This window comes from Pelobates fuscus, chromosome 5, assembly GCF_036172605.1.
Source record: "Pelobates fuscus isolate aPelFus1 chromosome 5, aPelFus1.pri, whole genome shotgun sequence".
In the NCBI taxonomy this organism is placed as follows: domain Eukaryota; kingdom Metazoa; phylum Chordata; class Amphibia; order Anura; family Pelobatidae; genus Pelobates; species Pelobates fuscus.
In genome coordinates this window covers 190,668,179-190,674,178 of record NC_086321.1, presented here as the reverse complement: position 1 = coordinate 190,674,178, position 6,000 = coordinate 190,668,179, and positions in this window count along the sequence as shown.

Genomic DNA, 6,000 nt, shown 5'->3' with positions numbered 1-6,000 from the left:
GGCGTGTTTGTATGGATGTTTGTGTTTTTTACGGATAGTGCAAAACCAAAAAGGTGCTCTGGGCAAATAAAAGGCGCTTATAATATAGTCAATGAAAAAATATATTATATAGCAGCTACAACACACGTGTTAGTACCCTTAACACGTGTTAGAACTGAGTGATATTAACCCTCTCACATAAACCTAGTGGAATACTAAATTTAAACAACTTAAACAATAATTGAAGATCTGTAGTTTAAATTTAGCGCTCCACTAGGTTACCTTCTTTTATGTGTGTGTGTGTATGGATGTTTGTGTGTATGTATGTTTGTGTATGTATAGCTAAATAGATGGATACATACATGAAATTGACTTGCTAGTCAATAAAATAGTCATATACTGGAATGTTTCATTTAATGGAATACATCAAGCACCATAACCACTATGGAACCTGTGAGCATTCAGCTGAAGCTCTCAGTCAATGAGTTGACTTTGTACTGCTTCCGGCTCTACTGGAGGTCAGAATTTTAGGCTACCTGGCATTTTATGAGCTAGAGTTCTTTTTTTTTTTATCCATTTGTTTTAATCACGTTTAAAATGTTGTAATTTTTTTTTAGCAGAGTCTTAATGTTATTGTAAATTTCATTGTATTTCTGTACAGTTTCAAACAAACTGTACAGAAAAAACTTTGCAACCCTTGTTTTTTCATATTATGTTCTATAATTCTTTCATCATTATGTACATTACATAAATATATGTGTGTGTTTTTGTTTTTAAATGTGATATACTTTTCATTATATTAGACATTTAAGGCTGATTTGCTAGAGAGAAGAATGTTTGTTAAGATGAATAATGTTATAGGAGTTTCAGTTCCCTTTTAGCTCTTTTTTTTCTGTAGTTTCATTTATATCTAGATAACAGGTGTTAGTTTTGGTGCCACTACCTTTATGAGAATAGATTCTCAACTTCTTGTTTCTTATATAGTTAAAATAATAATTTCTTTTTGACAATGATTAACCTTTATTGAATGTCCTCTAAAGTCCCTAAAGTTGTAAGGAATACCACCTATGCAAGGGTGGCCATATTTCCCATTCAACCATTTAACAGCCAAATAGTTACATGATCATGTGATGGTATTTATTGACCTGATTATTTAGTTCTGGAGCAGAATACTCTGAAATGATTAATTGACCAGGTCTCCTAACTGTCCTGCTTTTGCTGAGACATTCCCACTTTTGTGGTTCAGTTCCGCTTCTGTTCCCTGTTGTTTGTATCTGGGCAAACCAGGAAATTGTCTCCAAGCAGCACAGCATTAGTGCATCCTTAGATACGCTTGAGCTGTGAAATGGGTGTTAGGACCATGCAGTGAACATTTTTAGCAGCGCATCATGCGTGGCCTTGAATGCTGAGGGCAGTTTAAGGAGCTTGTCAGCGGACGGGCCCTGCACACTCTTCCTGATTTTCCTCTGCCAGTTGTTGGGAAGTATGATTAACTGAGGGCATATTCCCAGCCTAATCAGTAAATATGTGCCACAATTAACAACAGTCACAAGCTTATAGCAGCAACAAATTACTACCACATTTCCAACCTTCTTGCATAATATTTGTAGTCTATCACTAATAACAGCTACTAGTACAGGTCTCAACCACTCGCACATTAGTGACCTGCTGGTAAAGCATCGAAACACACATCTGAGTATGACTTGCGTGGCAAGTGGCAACAAGCAAGTAACAACTGGCTGGTATAACATAGTGCCAGGCTTGGAAAAATACATGTATCTTCCAATATGATGGAACACAGAGCCTAGTGTTAAGATTTTGTGGTTAGGTCATGAGCAGCAACAGGGTAGGAAACCAGTCAGAAGACAAAAGCCAATTAGTGGATTATAGCTCTCACAGCAAATAATGGGAGCTTTTGGCTTCTACTTAGCGAATGGCTTTCACTAACAGCAATTGGTAATTATCTGTTGCCATTTGTGAAATTGTGCACATGTCTAGTTATCATCCATTTTGTAAGAATCATTACCTTATTATTAAAGGGACACTATAGTCACCAGGACAACTACAGCTTAATCTAGTTGTTCTGGTGAGTATAATAGCTCCCTTCAGGCATTTTCATGTAAACACTGCCTTTTCAGGGAAAAGACAGTGTTTACATTGCCCCTAGGGACACCTCCAAGTGGCCACTCCTTAGATGGACACTGGAGGGGCTTCCTGGCTCAGGGCTGCGCAGTAAGCAGCTCTGACGTTCAGCGTCCCCACGCTCTGCATGGAGAAGCTGAATTTTCTTCATAGAGATGCATTGATTCAGTTGATTGAGGAGGTCCTGATTGGCCAAATGGGAAAGCATTGGATTGGCTAAAATTGGCCATTTTGATGATGTGACAAAGGGGGCCAGTGCTGGTGGACCAGTGCGGCGCTGGAAATTAGGTAAGTTTTAAACTTTTTAGCTCCATCCTTGGCTGCATTGTTAGCCAGACAAAAAATTTCAATTCTGTGCCTAGTCCTTGCACAGAGTATAATTAATTTATTTAATTCATTTTAATTCATCAGTGGATGCTCTCAGCCAATGAATAACCAACATAATCAAATAGAAACATAGAAACATAGATAAATGTTGCAGCTTTGCAGAAGCCAGATTTGCCCCCTTACCAGGGAATGGTATCATAGCCACTACAGGGAGCTGTAATGGCTATGATACTAAAAGTAAACCGAAAATTATCTAATTAATAATACTGAAAAAAAGAAGAAATCAAGATTCTAAAAACAAGATTAAACATAAGTAAATCTACTTTATCACAAGATTTGTTTGAGTTAGTGGATTAAAATACTGTATAGTATAGTAGTGTAGTTGTGCCATGTTTCTATTTATATTACATTCTCTTAGTCTGTTTGTTTTCTAGAAAATATATAATGTAACCTTTGTGGCAGAGCTTTGTTTGAATTGTTTAGGCAATGATTAAAAAGTATAAGTGATTTAGGTACAATGTACTTTTATAGCACCTACTGCTTAGCCAGTTCTTAAGAACTCCCAACAGTTAAACGTGTATACTGATACTTATTACAGATATACACAATTCATCAAATTTGGATTACAATTAAATCCAGGATTGTTAGCAGTACCAAGACGGAAGGAGAGTCAATACCCTATATGTTTATTTCTGTGCAATCCCAAGGTAATATTAGAATTGGTTTTATAAACCCATCAGATAAATGTTCTAAAATATTTTGTTGCATAATTACATGGGGTAGTTTGGTTCCGCCAAAGTACCATATAATATTGTTGCTTTTGCAAGGTAATAGACACCAAAATTAAGTGTATGGACATATCCTCCAGGCCAGTATTTATTTAAACTTAAATTAATGAGAGGCTGATACTTCTGGTTAAAAGGTGATCTCTTCAGACATCTGGATTGGAACCCAAACATATTGCTAGCATGAGGATTTTTATATTTTCTCAGTATAATGATTGTGTAATTAATCTGCACATTATTACAAAAACAGTCTACTAGTTTTGTTTGCTTTATAAAACATTATACTTTGTGTAATAATATTATTTATGGGCAATATAATCCTTATTGTATATTAACTAAAATATTTTGAAAATGCAATCTTGCCACACTTTCATAGATTCAATTAGACTTATTCCTGTTTGGTACGACTCATGTATTTAGAATTCAAAGACATTTGGAGCTTTGCTCTAATAATCATCCCCTTAATCTCATTAGAACAACCATGATTAATTATCTTGATTAAATGTATATAGTGTTTACTATTTGTTTTGAATATAAAATATATATAAAATATAATATGATAAATCCGCTAGTTTTAATATAATTTAAATAGTACATCGAGGAAATGTACTTCAGCTAGTGGTACGTGTGATACAGAAGTGCCCAAGCGGAGCATTCTCTTTCCAAACTTAGTGCAAAATACCTGAAAGAATGAATTATGTAACTCTCATGTCCATCATTGGTTGGATAAATCAAAATGGAGTTGAGTTGTCATATTACATTGATTAGATAGATCAAATATTGAATAACTAGAAATAAATATACATATACTCAAACATTGGAGTTTTATTTAATTTTATTAACATAAATGAGACACCACATTGACTAATCATTCAAATATATAAAGTTAGCATAATTAGTTTGAGACAAATCATCACTGCTTGCGGAAGGTTCAAAGGATGATGGGTAAGGGGGGTCAATTTCATTTCACCTAGACAAAACAAAAACAGACTCAGTTATTATCTCTGTGATTTCAATGACACTCAAATTTGTTAAATTTATTAACTTACGACAATTCAAGTTATTTCCATTGTTTAAATTATTTGTGACAATAGTCATAGTATATGTACTATTTTGTACTATGTTTGTACTATTACAGAATAAGTCTAGAGATTGCATAGTGAAAGTCTATTCAGTGCTGTTTATAAAATGATTTAATAGAAGCTGAGTTTAATGTATATAGTGTTCATTTAGTTTTTATGGTAAAATAGCCTGAAGCATTTTATGAAAGAAAACCTCAGAACTCTGTCTGATTCATGAATAAAATTATGTCTTTGGTATGTAGTATTACAATAATGTTCAGAAAAGGGGACATAGAAGAGATATCTAGAGTTTGTATTGTATAAGAGGAATCTCCAGCATGTATTGTATGAGAGAGACCTAATGTGTGCATTGTGTGAGAGAGGTTTAGTGTATGTTTGTATAAGAGAGATCTAGAGTAGGTTTGTATGAGAGGGACTTAACATCTATATCTTATGAGAGGCATCTTCTATTGTGCACATATATAGAGTATACAATAGGACATCTTGTTAAATAGCAGTATAAATAACATGCTAGTGCACACAAAAGTATGTCTCATTATAGTGCATGTGACCTAACATAAGGTCTTAATCTATATAGATGTATGGGGTAAGCCATTATTGGTGTTGTTAAAATGTATATGGTATCGGATATTGAGTAATAAAATACTGTAAGCAGGACAATATATCTTACCTTAAACAGAGTTACAGTAACACTATATGCCAGGCTAAGAATGAACAAGGACACAAACGTTGCTGATACCTCCAAATTATCTTCCTGTGGTTCATCCAATTTTTTTCCGTCGTCTATGTCTACTGTAATGATTTTACCTGGTGGAAGAACAGAACAGTTAGCTAAGCAAGCTTAGTATGGCCAACCTTAATGTCTACATCGTACCTATAGGAATTCATACACAATAACATAGAAACATAGAAACATAGAATGTGACGGCAGATAAGAACCATTCGGCCCATCTAGTCTGTAATACTTCCTGATATTATTTTTAAACCTTTGTCCCTCTAATTTAAGACTATGTCCTCTTGTTGTGGTAGTTTTTCTTCTTTTAAATATAGTCTCCTCCTTTACTTTGTTGATTCCCTTTATGTATTTAAATGTTTCTATCATATCCCCCCTGTCTCGTCTTTCCTCCAAGCTATACATGTTAAGATCCTTTAACCTTTCCTGGTAAGTTTTATCCTGCAATCCATGAACCAGTTTAGTAGCCCTTCTTTGAACTCTCTCTAAGGTATCAATATCCTTCTGAAGATATGGTCTCCAGTACTGTGTACAGTACTCCCAGTGAGGTCTCACCAGTGTTCTGTACAATTGCATGAGCACTTCCCTCTTTCTACTGCTAATACCTCTCCCTATACAACCAAGCATTCTGCTAGCATTTCCTGCTGCTCTATTACATTGTCTGCCTACCTTTAAGTCATCAGAAATTATCACCCCTAAATCCCTTTCCTCAGCTGTTGAGGTTAGGACTCTATCAAATATTCTGTACTCCGCCCTTGGGTTTTTACGTCCAAGATGCATTATCTTGCACTTATCCACATTAAATGTCAGTTGCCACAACTCAGACCATTTTTCTAGTTTACCTAAATCACTTGCCATTTTGCTTATCCCTCCTGGAACATCAACCCTGTTACATATCTTAGTATCATCCGCAAAAAGACACACCTTACCATCAAGACCTTCTGCAATATCA